Raw genomic sequence first — 16,925 nt, forward strand, 5'->3', positions numbered from 1 at the left:
TGCGTATTTAAATTATGAATAAAATACTTTTATCTATAAAATATAAAAAAAGCAAAACAGATAAAATTAAGCAGACAAGACTGGCTCACGGACGTTCCAAAACGACGAGCAAGGTATGCTCTCGTAAAACAATAAACAACAAAAATAAGATATTTGGAGAATCAAGAAAAGAAAGTTCACCGAGAGCAAAGATAAAAATTTTAATCCGCAACAAAAAATCACGCTGGTAACGTGTCAGATCTGGTTGCAATTTGACTTGGCATTCCGTTAATACCTGTAGTTCGGTCGTCTGGCGTGAGGATGGTGCAGAAATATATATGTCAGAAGAAGAAGTATCTATTTAAAAAGAATTGCAAGAAGCAGTCCCGTTCCTGAGATTGTGTTACGGACACAGCCGGATTAGATTGGTCTGATTACCTTAGCCTTCAAACAGAGAGTCTTTCTGCCCCGGGGGGAGGGGACGCCTTTCATCCAAAGCCCTCCTCTCGGATGCGCCCTCCCCTCGCATTCACTTGCAAATCGCTGTGTGCTTGCAAAAGCCAGCGCTTCCCCAGTCTCCAACCTTCCCATGGCGAGTGCTGCAGCTCTATCAGCAGAACCTTTCTCTGCTTGTGAGGAAAGGCTTTTGCCCCCGCTCTCTTCCCCCGCCCCGCACCCTTTTTTTTCGGCCCTTAATCAGGAGCACTGAATGAAAGCCAATCAGAGAGAGCTCACCCCCCACCCCCCACTCCGTTTTCTTCGGTTCCCTGCCGTCCAGAGTTAAAAGTGATGCTGAGAGAAAGCTTGAGTTAGATTGAAGTAGAATCAGCGATAGAAAATAACAGCCGAAAACAAACAAAAAGGGGACATAGTGACAATTTCTCCAGGGTTCTTTTGGCTGGAACCAACTTCCGTTATCCAGAAGCTGATTTTTAAAAAAGGTAGGAAGACTTCATTTCTCTCTCTGTCTCTCTGTCTCTCTCTCTCTCAAAACTCTCTTAAGGTCTTTTATATTTTTTCCCTCCGGGGGAAAATGTTTGCTTTAAAGTTGTGTTTAGCAGTTATTTCCAAATAATTATCTTTACTACATAAATAAATTAATAAGCATAAAACTCTATATATTTGATTCTAGAAACAACTGTTTTGAATATCTACAGAGGTAATGTAAAACTGGATAAATTCTATATTTTGCTCAACAGTGGGTCATGATATTAGAGTTTATGAATTCATTCACTCTGAACAGATGCTAAAAATATATTATGGAGTGAAATTTGTCACGCTCATACTTTCTCATCTTTATTTTAAAAATCAGTTTAAGAGATAACATTGTTGCTGTGAACTCTAGCATCATCTAACATCACTTTGCATTCCATGTGAATGGATACACTCTGCGCTTATTCATAATCATAGTTCATTGTGCGTTTAATATAAAAAGAAATGATAGGCAGAAGACAGATTCCTTGAAATAGTCAATGGTCACTAAGCATCTACATAAATAAAATAGATTGGCGTTTATCAGAAATAGAATAGGCATCATTCCCATATTCATATTTTTTTATGTCTGAGTCAGAAGTATGAAGGGGGAAGAATGAAGGGGAGGGATTAAATTCACATAGTCAGCAGTTGCAGCATTTATTGTCTCTGCTGCAATAAAATCCATATTTTATGTGGTGTTAAATTAATGCAGCACATTGCAAGTCTAAATGCATGTTCCCAACAAGTAACTATTGATGGCACTGTAAGTATGGGCAAAAGCAGGAGTCTGAAAGTGTTTTTATGCCCTTGCAATAAAAACCTACCATCTCCTTATCATTAAAAAGGGGGGTCTACAGGTGCAATCAAAGACAAACATCATTTAAACACTGCCCTATCATCTTTTGCTTCCAAGAAAACCAGATCTATTTCTTAGAATTGTGGTTTGTCATTCCAGTAAAAGCTTCTGTTATCCAAAACTACGCATCAATTACTCTCAGCTGTTTGGAGATGCATTCTTTTTTTTCTTTTTCTTTTTCCTTAAAGGATCTATATTAAAAACAATCTGTCCCCCCGAAGCTGACAACTGTTTTACATCAATGCATATATAGACTTTCTCCCTACACACCCCTCTCTATCCTTCCTTAAAATGTAGCCACAAGAGCGTCTCTGTGGTGAATAACACTTGGCAAGAGTGTGCTCATTTTTTAGGTCTGGTATGGTGAGGATTTTTAATTAGTAGAACTTTCATGAAAACATTATGTCATTGACAAGAGCTCTAGGTTCATGTTTAGTTAAAGTGATAAAGAAAAAAGGAAAAGGTTATGTCATAGAGAAATAGGTAAATGATAAATTGTATAGATAATCTGCCTTGCTCTCCTTCTCTGCAATGTAAGTAACCTGGCATATATGTATTTAATGTGCAGTGTATAAGGAAATAGTGGTTTATTGGAGTGGAGAGGGTGACTGGATTGGAGAGTGAACAAATATAAGCAGAGTGTGTCTGTGGCTTAGGGACACATCAAATACAAATCCATTGTGATGACAAAAGCATAAAGAAATGCTTCTTTCATTTGCTTTTACTTTTTTTTTTTTTTTTTGGCTGTGTTTTTAAAGTATGAGTCAATGTCTACTTTCATTAAATTAGATACTTCATTGGTTTCAAATACTTTCTGCTAACAAACTGACTTCCCTGGTGATTGCATATGCCTTCCCGGCTCCAATCAAAGATAGAATTCCATTCACTTAGATGAAAAAAAAAATAGGGAAATCGGGAAGCATCATATAATCTGTATGACATCCACATGCTAATGCATATATGTGAGGTGGTTAAATTGCCTGGTACCTGAGCAGTGCTTCAGGTAATAGTCCTAGATGTTTATAAAAAAGTAGCTGTTTATTGACAAGAACAGTTATATACAGGTATTCAATTTAATATTACACTATAATATTTTTTTTTGCCTGCACTTGGATTTTCTTTTAAAAACAAGGAATAGAAAATTGTTTTTCTATCTAGAGATATATACATTTCAGACACATTACTAAGAAAATGTAATCTGAAGGAGGTATGATTTTTGTTGTTGAAAAAGAGAATATTAGAAACTGCAAAGATTAATTCCAAAATATGTGAACTCTGTTAAGATTCTAGGGTGCATTTCTTGATCTTCACTTAATTTCTTGTATAAACAAGTAGCTGGGGCAGAGTATATATTATCTGTGGGATTTCTGTACATATGACTTATTTCTTCTGTTTCTTAACCTACTTTGCAGCAAGCGATAACACCGTGTCCTGGAATATGTCATTTTCATACCAAATCATTCCGCTAGGCTGCAGCACAGGAGCAGTAGTTCCGATGATGCTTATTCAGCAGCAAAGTGAACTGTATTTTTGTCATGTTATTATCAGTATTAGTATTGCGTAGCAAACACTTAATACAAATCACAGCTGTAAACCCAAATACGTCTAGTCTAGCCCTTGAGTTTCAAAAGCATTAGCCATTATATGTTCTTATTTTTGCTATGCAAATTACATTCTAATATTGTTGCCACGTAAGAAGTGCTTGTAAAACAATGGTACAAAGTGACAAAGAATAAGCAGAAAAATAAAGATTATGTTACCAATAAGTAATTTGATGCAAACATTTGATCTCCAAATTTCAGATCTATGTTTGAAAACTCTACTTTTGATTAACCTAAAATATTACCTGTGTAGGGTTTTAGAAAAGTCACTTTATTAACCATATTATATTTTACAATCATGTCTGAAATAGACTGGAGTTAAAAATCAGGTAGCAAGAAAGATACCTTCATTTTTGTTAGGCTTATACTGAGCCATGGTGACGCTGATAAAGCATGGTACTAAGCGTATATGGTCCCTTATACGAATATTTTGGAAAATGAATCAGTCCAAGGAATAGCATTAGGAACACATCTTTGAGAAATGAAAGTTAAGATAGTTTTCCTTTTCTTGATACTTTACCCAGACCAAAGAGTTCATCAAGAAAATTTTGTTTTAATCATATTTACAATAACATGAAATATGCAGATAGAAGAAAAAGTCCTGGACTAAAACATTTTAAAATCTGTCTTTTTTTCTGGTTAAAGCATTTGGATTAGGTTCACAGAGCACTGATATAACATTCCCTGCTATTGCATCCCATAAGTTCAACACTCAACATTGCAGATTTTTTTTTCACCCGTAAGAAAGAGCAAATTTCAGGAGTGCCTGTTTTCTAAGATAGCAGTATCAGCTCAGAGTCACCTCTGTCCTTTTCTTCCTTCTTTGCCCTACATACAGCAGCCTCACCTTACTTGACATTTTCATATAAGACCTTGAGCCCTTTTAAAATCCATTTGCGTTGTCTTTTGTAAGGGTATCTAAAGCAAATGAGGCCATTTTTGTCTTTGCCAAAAACCTTCTTTGTCACTTACTCAATCCAACTAACTTAAGAGGCAAACATTGTAAAAAATCATATCTATCACATTAAAGTTGCAGATTTCTGGGAATGCATTATCCTTAATGTAATGTTAACATTGATCCATTAAAACAATCAGACAGTTTTAAAATGAATGTTTTGATATAACTTTTGCTTAACTGTTATTAATCCAACTAATCACAAAAAATAGTAACTTGATTTTTTTAAAACGGTGCTTTGCTCTCATCAATGTCTTTATATTTTTATTTCTTTATCACAATGTATATGATGCTCTGTACATAAATATGGTGGGTTTAAAGAAAGGGAAAGCTGAAAATTGAGTATGAATGAAATAAAATTGCATTTTGCCTCATTTTAAGAAATAAATGTGATGTTCCTTGAAAATAACGACTGCCTGTGGGAGGATGAAATTCCTTCATTTAAAAAATCTTCTTTAGTAGAGGGATACATGTCCTTAGAGAGTTTGTCAGTAACATTAAAAAAGCACTTTACCAAACCTTGTGATCTTGATTTTCATCTGCGCCCCCCCCCGCCCCGCCCTTTTTAGAAAGCAGTCTTGATTCTAAATACTCTGTATGATGCGGAAATATAAATTAAAGTTAAATAACATTTTTGTTTCGGGACATGATTAAGCTATAGGCTATGAAGTATAATACAACATTGTTTCACAATAGGGAATTCATCATTGAATCACATGTCTCAACACTTTCAGAGCCCTGATGATCTCAATCTCTCTGGCTCTTCCTCCTACCTTCCCTCCCTCCTTCTCCCTCTCTCATCCTCTCCATCTCTCCTCCCCTCCGTTTATGACTATTATGAGTCCTTGATTGAGTTTCCCATGTGCTTCTTAAAAATATTACCCTATGTGAAATAATATTTCTGAAAATCTTATAGTTTTTATGGCCAGTATTCTATCATCTGCCGCATTATACATTGGATTCATTGTATTATCCTTTGCATTATAGCATAAAGTATATGACAGTTCAGTTGGCTAGAGCATGTCCTTTAAAATAGGAGCAATTCTTATAGATATTATAACACTTAGGCTTTTAAAGATTTGAAATTGGCACCAATGTAGTTTATTGTACTATCAAGCAATAATGGGAAATTCAGCATTTATAATGAAATAACTTCTCCAAAGTATCAGGATGTAGAATGCATAGATGTGAGTTATTATACTCAGTACATTAGCTATTGATTGGGAATCTTTGTTGATTTACTGTAACAGAGAATATTGAAATAGTTTGACGGAGCTCTCATTTTAAAGAGAAATTAAACCTAAATTGCACGTTTTCAAAAAGTCTTTCATTAGACATGTGGTATCTTCTTTTTTTTGAAAGATACAAACATTACCAGTTTATAACCTAAAAATATAAACTGATATATAATGAGCAAATGTCTATTCTAGATATTGTAGAATGAAAAACTGCTATTCTTCCCTGTCATTTCCAGTTGAAAAATGGGAAAATGTAAACTAATTTTAATCAAGTTAAGCAAAAAGTATGGGAAATTAAAATAATCAATAAACTGAATAAAGTAAATGTTTTAACATGTTATTCTGGTAATTCTCTGCAATGTTCACATAGTACTTATAAATGCAAAAATTGAAGTTGAAATTTGGCATAGTTATATGAACAGATCAAAGGCAATCAACATACTTGCCTATGTTATTGAGTACTTTTTTTGCATATGCTAATATGTTTTTTAAATGTGACTGATAGATACTCCTTTTTCATGTCACTCTACTTCCAATAATGTCAAGTTAAACCAACTCCATTTGAAAACTATGATAACTTCTGGGATTTTTAAAAGTAATGAATGTTTTCATAATTTTTGAATCAAGACTTCAAATTTAGATGAAGTACCATAATGTTTCTGGATCATTTGACTTCTAAGCATCATCTTTAAATTGTGAGTCTCATATTTACGTAGATTTTAAAATATTTAAACTGAGAGACTTTAATGGTTTTGTGTTTACCATGTAAATCTTCCACATATAAAGGATATTCCTTAATTTTTAAAAATATTTGCTTTAAATAAACTAAAATATTAAATTTTTACTACCTCTAATTCATTGGTTTGAATTTATTGCTAATCAAATAAAGAATATAAATCGCGTGTTTTTTTAACACCAACATTCGTTTACTTTAGCAATGGCATCAAACAAGCCATCGGGTTAAAACAATGTGTGTGTCAACTTATTTAATCAAATAAGCAGAAATTTAGTAGTCTAGTAACAGCCTAGTTAAGTGAAAATATTTTTCCTCCTTTTTTTTTTTTTTTTTGAGTTCTTCATAAAGTTGGGAATTATTCCTTCTCTGTAGTGTTGAACCTTATTTTGTCACCTAAATGACTTTTCAATATATGGTCTCTGGAGAGTGAAAACCACCATGAAGATTTATCTGTCTGCATCTAGGTCCCCAGACTTGAATAAAATCCTTTCTCCATGAATAAGAACCTATGGAAAGTCTTTCTGTCTATATCCACTCCCTTCACTAAGGCTTGGTTACTCTTTTGGAGGTTTGTTTAAAATGCTAAGTACAGGCATGTATGTAGAAACACTCTTCCTTTCCTTTCTCTTCTCTTCTGTCCCTGCCCCGGGCCCCGCCCCCCCCCACCCCCATGCTGGAGTGAAGAGTGGAGATTTTTCTATATGTTTCTATACTAAATAAGTGATTTAATTTTTCCTACTGATATAAAGCTTTTTAGATCGATAAAATAAAAAATGAGAACATATTTTTCAAAGAATCTCTTCTAGCTACTTTCCCTTTTAGAAATGTGTACCTTAATTTTTCAACATTTAATACTGTGCAATTCTACATAATTTTTTTTATTATTAATTTGTAGAACTTCAGTCTCTTGGGAATAGATCCAAGTATTTATTTTCAATAGAAATTAAATATCTTTAAAATCTAAGTTAAGAGAAATAATTTTTCTTAGTTTTTTCTTTCTTGTAGTTGGATTATCCTTTGCATAGAGTATGAAATCTGAATGAAATAACAGAAAAACATGTTTTCTTTTTTAGCACAAAGACTCATCATCATTGTTAGGTGTACATCCAGCCCAGTCGAGATGTGAAGTTAAAGAAATGGTAGCCATAATGTTAACTTCAGAGCAAAAACATCAGTTCACTTTATTGGTAGGGGCTGCATCAAACCTGTTTCTAGGTAGACCCAAGATAAAAAAAAAAAAAAAAGTATGGATGAAAAGAGCCTTGTTCTTTCTAGAAACAAACTAAGATGTTGCCTATAACTTACTGTCCTTAAAATATCCTTATGGAAATTTTCAATTTTTAATAGTGATGTCAGGCTACTACAATGATAATGCAAAATTCACAATCATTAATTGTCTTTTGATTTTAGGCTATTTTAGCTATTTATTCTTTTATATGTGTCATGTTTTTCTTTTGCATTTTTCTTTATTAATTTGAATGGTCTCCTCTAATGTAAACAATAACTTGCTCAATTTTTTCTCAGCTTTTAATTAACTTCATTCATTTTGGGAAAAGTCTATATGAACCATTCCCTTCGCACCACACCCAGAGATATAAGGGTGACTCCAATACAAATTTTGTGCTTGAGGAGAGGTAGTTCTAATGTGAGATAATCACAATTAAATATCATGATTTATAATAAAATATTAATACTACTAAATTTTAATTTTAATTTTCATAGAATAGTAGTAAATTCGATTAGCAGAATATCATTGGTCAGTCACCTAATTTCTCCATACAACAGAGTCTTCAGTTTTAATTTTCTATTATGGAAACTACTGAAGGGACCTCACAGTGTCTTGTTTCATTCATTTATTCATTCTTTCATTCCTCTGTTCACATGTATTCTTTAAGGCCTATCATAAGCCAGACAGTCTGCAAGCATCCAGAGATAACACACATGGAGAGAGAAAAAACAGAACCTCTGCTACAGTGAGGCTACAGTGAGGCACTAAAAATAATCACATGACTTGTTATTATATTTCTGTTTTGATAAATGTAAGAAGGATGAGTATTAGGTACTTTTGGAATAATAACATGGGGCACTAATTTCATCTATTTTTTTTAAGTTGTATTATTATATTCAAAGCCACATGACATCTTTCAAGAAAATATCAGAATAAGTTAGCAGATTAGTTCAAGATACAGATTCATTCATGGACTCCTGTGAGTTAATTCTGTGTCAGGTGGGAGCAGCCATCTTGGTTGGTGATCTGTGTCACACTTTACATATGCAACAGCCAATTGTCATCTTGCAGCAAGGGCTCAAATTCGAGACGAATATTCCCTTCCAGACAAGAAGCCTAAACAAAAAGTGTATTTCTGTAGACCAAGTAGACTCCAAAATTCTATTGCTAAAAATTGTTTTGAACAGAAGCTTCCACATTCCCACAAGCAATTAAAATACTCACACCTCAGAAGCCATTCAGTTTCAAATTTGGTCACTCTGTGAAAAAGTTTTTCCCATATAATATTCTATTTTAGTGAGGATACCTGATGAAGGTTATGTTTAATCGGGAAACTACAGTGATAAGGCTGCATATCCAAAACACTGAGATTGCCTTTCTTATAATGGCAGGATTGATAAGATTGTCTTAGAATTTCTTTGATGGCTAAAAGCATGTACCATGGTACCAAGCTGTTCGTTTAAAACCTGTGTCACATATCATATATTCAATATTAAATATGTTTTGTATTTAACATTCCTTGTCGTTTTTCATCTGTAAAATGGGTTAACAATTGTACTTACATAATAGTGCAATTGTCATAATTAAAAGAAACAATAATCATAAAGAGCTAATAATGCCTTTCACAGAATAGGTGTTCTAGTGCTACATGTTATTATTATTGTTACCTATTATTTTATTGGTATTATTATAACTATATGTAAATTCATGTGACCTATGACTTTTCATTAATATTGAGTGTGTGCATGTTTTTAGCCATAGCATATGATATGGCTTTGGCTAGCTAGCACTTTAAAATTTTTGAAAATTTAACTTGTATCATGTAATGATCATTTTGTGCTTGAGTTGAAATGAGAAATCCTTGTTGTTTTAAGTCTGTCACTAATTCTACTATTAACATCATCAATTTGCCATTCCAATTTTTTTTTTTTTTTAGTTTGTGAAAATAGGAGTTAGAGCCATATAATTTCCAAGGACGCAGTCAGTTTGTCTATTGTTATCTTTAGAATGAGCTTATACAATCTATGATTGTAACTACAAAGGGCCTAATATATAATTGTAATAAATATATCCATTCCCTAACATTTGTGAAAATGTCAGTTGCATTAAGAGAGAGAATGGAACCTGAAAACTTAAATGACATTCTCAGACTCTGAGTAATTGCATGAGCTAGGGAATTAATAGATATAAAGTTTGAAAATGACATGAAGGACCCAAAAAAGACAAGAGGAGGGAGAAAGCATTAGAAAGACGGAGACTAACTGTTTTGAGTTTCATAAACCACATAAACTCACTCAGGTGAGACATGAACCATTCTGAATATACTGCAGTAATGATTCCTTTCACAGATTCTCCTTCTTGAGGTCAGAGTAATGAGAATTAGAACAAGAATGATGAACAGAGGCAGTACATTACAGAAATAATCCCATTAAAGTTTGGGTACCTATAAATCTCAGGAATAATTCTGTAGTCTGTATTACAAGCTGAAAGGTCAGTGGGCTACCACTTTCTTTGACTAGGTCCCAGAAACCGTCTGATGAAGACATATAACCTGTGGCAAAATGTGAAAATTTTAACAGGTTTTAGTTAGATAATTCATTCTTTTCATTCTTCACATTCAAGGAGATGGGAAAATCAATTTAAAATTACGGTTTCTGTGTTTTTTCTTTCATTTTGTGGCTCTACTTATAAGGTAATAAAGTATCGGGAATGAATTCTGTGAATTCTATAAACAAACCAAAACAGTAAGGTCATAAAATTGCTGTGAGTTCATAAATACTTTTCTTTTAAAAACTTTATTTTTAAAATTTAAACTTACTTTTCTTTCAGTTTTATTTATAATTCAGGACTAATATATTTATTTTAGAAGCTCACATATTTAGAGAATATACGTTGCACTTTATCCTATCTGCCCATATGTATAGGTGAAGTGAGCCATAATAAAAGACCACTAAACCTAGCCAACAGATATAATTTTGTGAACATAGTAATGACAACTCTTATTGTTATTATAACTATATATTAACATTTATTATATATTTAATTATTTATTATTTTATCAAAGTCAGAGTCTCTATCATTTTTATTAAATACTATAATCATTTAATAACATTCATTTTGTTTTCATGGTTCCACGATAATATTTGGTTGAATGATTTATGGCTGACTGAGATGGTATTTTAAAATATTCTGTTAATATTTTATACTTGAATTTATTTTCTAAAAGTAGAATTAGGCTTTCCAAGTTCTAAAAATAAGACATACTTTGTCTTTAGTTTTAAAATTCTTTAATTATGCTAGAGAAAAATTTTATTAACTTGCAAATATTTTCTTATTTAGTTGAAATCAAGTAAAAATAAAATTATAAAAAAGATATGAAATTAATTTTGAAGAACCTAAACAAAATAAATGTTGAATAATTAATTATGCAGACTAATTATTTCCTTTCAAAATCCTTCAAATTCTTCAAGGTAGTTGACCATTTAATGTGTTGTTTTGAATGTCCGCATTTTAAAATAATGTAAATTGTACTTCAAAGCTTAATCAGAATGTTGAAATGAGTTTATATTTTTGAAGTATGTTCCCATTTATAGGTAAATTGCTGCTAATATTTCTAGTAAAATTCTATTAAGTTGTCAAGAGGTAAAACAACATATATAGGTGTTTGGAGCCACCTTGTGGTCGTATCGTAGAATATTAGAGAATCCTCTGTGGCTTCAGATTCTTTCCAAGTGGACATTGATTGCACTTGGAAGGATTCAAACAAATGTGAAGTTATGTTAAAGGCTGTAAAATGACATTAAGAATAGATTACGTTTAAATTGATTCAATTTAGTTTTTACATGTTGATATGAATTAAAAAATGTTTTGCAAAAATCTAAGCAAAATATTTTAAACACTTTGGACAAAATATAATTTTTAAACTAAAAAAAATATTTTTACTGTGCAGCTGCAAATCAACTCTAATGACTCCTTAAATGTTTAACTTTCTCTAAGCAAAATGCCTTTCAACATCCTCTTGTATGCAGGGAAAAGAAACCCGGGTCTTCATAGTTTTTATTTTTGCATTTTGGAAAATTTAAATGTAAATATAGAGCCTGCTAAAAAAGCAAAGAACAGCAACCCCTGGTCATTAAATGTGTTTGTCAGTGAGCTCATTGAGAGTCAGAAAGACAAGTTTGTTTGCTTTAATTTTTCCATAAATACTAGAATAATATAATTCGCTTTGTATAATAGACATAGTCACCAAACATCAGGCCTCTTTTACTAAGTTTTTTGTAACCTAACAACACACTTACAGGAGAGCAGAACCCATACTTACTGCTTCTCTTGTAGTTTTACAAGGAAATAACTGCACTTCAAAACAAAACAATACAATTATTTCCTAGGAACCAGAAATAAATGCTTTTAGACTTTTAAATCTGGAACAGCTATTGATTTCTTATGTGAACTTATTCCTCATTGCTTATCATTTGAAGGTAATAATAAAGAAATTTGATCAGAATGCATTTTTTTTGTACATTGCCAAAAGCAAAAGATGAGCAAAAAAATTTCCTCTAATTTATTTCTGTATCTACAACTATATTTACAACTATGTATATTTATTTATTTCTTTATCTGGACACATTTATGTTACCATCTTAAAGTATGACCATTTATCATTATCATCATTATCATCATCATCAAAACCTGGGTAAGACTTCATTTCCAAAGTTGGACATGGGCTCACTTAGTCACACTGACAGACCACACAATGTGAACAGCTCCTGAACTACCTCTCTTTTTGGGCACTGGGATGATTAACTTTAATTAAGAAAATACTTCTCAATGGGAACTGAAGACAAATTTATAAAATTACAGAAAATATTATGACAATGTTATGTGTTAAAGCCATAAGTTGTTCATCTTTATAAAGCAAATAATTTTCTCTCTTTTGAACATGCCAGGCTATCTTTTAATATAAAACAAGTGGCCAGAGCATGTCATTTCTCATGCACAGCCCAATAGTCTGACTGAAAACAAAGATTACTTTGCTTCCTATTAAACCATGTTCCCTCTATCAACAAAAGTGCTTCTATTCTAAGAGATATTACTATTGATTTGCTTTTATTCTCAAAAGACTGCTAGTATTTTTTCTGTGCTGCATATGGTTTATTATTTCGAATAAATATATAAAATATTTATTTCAACTCCAAAAGGGAACCAGAAATTGAAATGGAATATTTAAGAGTTTAGAAATGTTTAAAATATAGATAAAATCTTCTGATGGTGTAATATTCACATTTAATGTTATTGCTTAGGTCGCAGTTTTTTTGCTAATGAATAGTAAATGTGTAATCATAAATGTAGAAAGAAACATGAAACTACGTTCCCTGGTGAGTAAAAACCAAGAGACAACCGAAGATACTTTTAGCTAGAAAGTTCTAGTTACTTCTCGATTTTAATCTAAAACATAGCATACCTGTTTACCCAAGACAATTTAGCTTCAAGTGATAAGGGAGAGTTTCATCATTAACCATCAGCCTGAAACCATTTTTAAACCTTACTATTTTTTTTAAAAGACCTAGGGCTAAAAATGCATCGTCTATAAATATTAATAACTCTTTTTCCTTCAAATATGATTATTTGACAAATTCTTTCAATTCTAACTCTATAAAAACTATAAAATTGTTCTTTGATTCCAATTCAATACTATAGAAGAGGTTCAAATGATGTATTCCCTTTGTAGTTCAACCATATTTTAATATTCTTAATATATATTATGGAATTTACTAGGAACTTGGAAAACAGTTATGGTCTTTTCCTCAAAGAGATGAAAATATAGTAGGAAAGAGCAACGTTTAAAGCAAAAATACATTTTAAATCACTTAAATCACTTAAATCACTTTGCTTATAGGATGAGTGAAGTTTTAGGGGAATGCACTTGAGGAACATGACAATTTAATCCTAGGGAAGATGAAGGGGGACTTGAAAGGTGAGTATATTTCATAGGTTATTAAAATATAAAACTAATAAAACAAGTTTGGCTCTGCAAATCCAAAGTCCTCCTAGCTCACCTTCTCTTTTTCTCTTCTAAACTTTCCTATAATACATTTTTCTTAATTCGTTTTTTGTATAATTATTCATTCAATAATATTTATTGATTCTCCATATGGAGAAAGCGGTATGTTAGGCACCAGGATGTGATGGAAAATAAGTCATATTCAAGTTTCCTAATCTCTAATGCCTCATGTTTTCCAGAGGACAATCAAAACAAATTATAGTAAAGTCTGATAATTGTAAGGAAGAGTATAAACATAGGCTACTAAGAGGTTAAAGATAAGGGCATATGCCAATATTAGAGTCTAAAACAGCTTCCTTCAGAGATGAGATTAAAGTTAAACTCTTAAAGTTGTGACTCTTTGTTTTATTCACTAGCTCAAAAATTTCCCTGCACAAGTCCATTTTGAGAGATACTACTACATAATGATAAATTATTTTCACTCCCCATTTGGGCAGATCTTTTACCTTTGCCACCAAGAAGCTTGGAAGTTTTGGCCAAGGTACTTGATATAGCTAAACCTCAGTTTCCTTGTCTGGAATATGGTATAACAATGTGGCTACTCTTAAAACTAAGGATTAAATGAAACTATACTTAGAAAAACACCTGCTTTAAGGTATTTTTTTTCTTATATATGCCCGATATATGATTAGTTTCTTGAAACCAACGTCACTTTGATTTTTATCTCCAACCCCAAAACTTAACTCAGTAACTCTCACTTAGTAGCAAATTTGTAATAAAGAAATTCATGCATCAGATAAGTAGAACATATATATATATATATGTATGTATTATGGTTTACGTTTTACAGATAAAAATGCTACACAGAGTAATTGAGAGATTAAATAACTTATTAAAAAGTGTTTTTCTTTTCACTGGACAATGTTCTCTAACTCTTCTTTAATTCAAAGCAGTTTTCTTTTTTAGAAGTATAAACCGTAAAGCGTTTTTTTTTTCCTTGACTTGATCGATTGGTTGTCTTTTTCATTTAATATGTGCAACTGGCCCCACCCTAGACCTACTGCATCAGAATTTTTGGAGTTATGGTATGGCTATATATTTTTAAAAATTCTTGCTAGATGACTTGAATGTGCACACCAGATAAATAACTGTAACTAGAAAATACTGTGATGTTTTTATGGCTGAGCTCATAAACTGATTCTAAAATCAATTTTAAATGGGAAAGAAATACATTAAAAATAACAAGTATTTATTCTTGAAAGTAGGAACGTTGAAGGGGACATTACTCATTGTGAAATACACAAGTTTTATTTGATTCTTTTTTAATTGACTCTTGCTTTATGGTAATTTATTGTTTTAAGCAGATATTATGTACAGTGCTTTGGTATACACTAAGATGAATATATAATAGAAAAACTAAATGATATTGTATGATACCGAGAAACAAAATAGCACAAGCAGTACTTAGTGGTATACAATTAAGTGCTAAAATATCTCTAAATCAATAAATACTAGGAATTATCAATGTAAGTCAGAAAACTGAAGTAATGGGGCTAATAAAATTGTTACTTGACCTTGGCTTGGAGAATGTATAAAATGTATATAAGGGTAGGCATTCCAGAATTTGTATCACTGTGAGCAAAGATGGGATGTATATTGAGTTTTGGTTGGTCACTAAGAAACCAAGTTAGGTTTATGCTGAGAAAATTGTATTTATGAAGAAACTTGAATACTGGTTTAAGGAAAGGGTCAGACATGATTAAAAAGTTTTTAAAAGAGATACTATTCTAAAATTTTTTAAGAAGGTATTACTTTACCTTAAACTCAGTGAGACAAATAAGCTTAAAAAAAAAAAGAATCAATCATTATCCTTGGCATTTTACATGCCTCAAATGGTGGTGTTAATATAAACCCAAATGCCTCAAGTCAACTGAAAGCTATTGTTTCCCCCAGAATAAGACAACCTGCAAGTGCTAATGGAATTATGGTCATAAATGTGTCAAATTCTGCCCATTCTTCATCCCTAGCCATTTTCTCTTGTATGCTCTCAAACATATATGCCTTGAGTTTCCATTTAATGTCTGATTTCCTCACTCCGTTTATAGTTCCTCATGACCTGAGTGTTATCTAGCATCTTCTCAAGCTGATGGAAATGTAATTTTCTCTCATTTCTGATTGCTGATGGGTTCTGGTGTTCCACAGCTATTAAGACTACTGATGGTTACACTAATGAATTAGCATGTTTGATGTGTCAAGTGGTTTTGTTTAAATTCTACTTCAGTCTATGGCCATCTACCCTGAATGTGCCCGATCTTGTCTGATCTCAGAAGCTAAGCAGGGTCCGGCCTGGTTAGTACTTGGATGGGAGACCACCTAGGAAGACCAGGTGCTGTAGGTGTAAAATAAGTAAGTAAGTAAATAAGTAAATAAGTAAGTAAGTAAGTAAGTAAGTAAGTAAGTAAGTAAATAAATAAATAAATAAATAAAAATAAGGTATTGTAAGCTGACAAGGTCCTTGCAATCTGTGAGGTCAACCAAGGATTGCCTCGCCTATAAATTCTACTTCAGTTTAGGCTCATTTGTGTGACTAGTGGTTATTTATTTCAAACTTTGGTTTGAAAATTACTTGTCCTTAGTCTCATAGACAATTATTGGCAAAATGCAAAGCAGAAATTAAGTCGTAAAACTCCCATCCCGGTGTTATTACTACCATGCTATAAGAGCAGTCAAAGTTTTACTCACTGTAAAGTGAAAACTCAAACAATATCAAATTTACGAGTTTATTTATTTTTTTATAATTAACTGAGATAATGCATGTAATGTACTAGTATTGTATAGTATACAGTACATATTCTTAGTATAATAGTTGAAGCTGTCATTGTGATTATTTGTAGATGTTTTGTTATTTAAATGTTTTAAAGCAAATAATTAAATATTGATAATACTCATAATAAAGATAACTTATTTATTGAGAACTTTCTAAGTGCTAGTCACTATACAGAGTGATTAACTGCTAGCATTTCTTTTAATCATTATGTTGAAGGGGATGGGTAATATTATTGTCTTCATTTTACAAATGAGAGGACTGAAGCACAGAGAGGTTAGTTAACTTTCACAAGTCACAAAGGTAGAATGTAAAAAAGCCAGAATGCAAACTCTGAAAACATGGTACCTGACCTCTAGTCTTAACTTATAACTCATAACGAGTACTCAATAACTGTTGAATGAATAAATTTCCTATAGTCAAGATAAAATTATGTATCTATTCCTGAGAGAAGAAAACATATGATCTATTTTTTCTACTCTTATTTTACTTTTTATAAAATTTCTCTTTATTATTGACTTTTTTAAATTGT

General features: G+C 32.0%; 1 protein-coding gene and 1 pseudogene across 1 annotated transcript in view; both read left to right on the forward strand.

The window, feature by feature from the left end:
- Positions 1 to 492: 492 nt before the first annotated feature.
- Positions 493 to 16,925, forward strand: part of LOC102896762 (cadherin-10) — a 135,613-nt gene continuing 119,180 nt past the window's right edge. Inside the window, exon 1 of the mRNA XM_006907117.3 lies at positions 493 to 920. The gene's annotated coding sequence lies outside the window, so the exon portion shown is untranslated. The remainder of the gene's footprint in view (positions 921 to 16,925) is intronic.
- On the forward strand, positions 15,850 to 15,967 carry LOC112475840 (annotated as a pseudogene).

This window comes from Pteropus alecto, unplaced genomic scaffold (genome assembly GCF_000325575.1).
Source record: "Pteropus alecto unplaced genomic scaffold, ASM32557v1 scaffold152, whole genome shotgun sequence".
NCBI classification, from domain to species: Eukaryota; Metazoa; Chordata; class Mammalia; order Chiroptera; family Pteropodidae; genus Pteropus; species Pteropus alecto.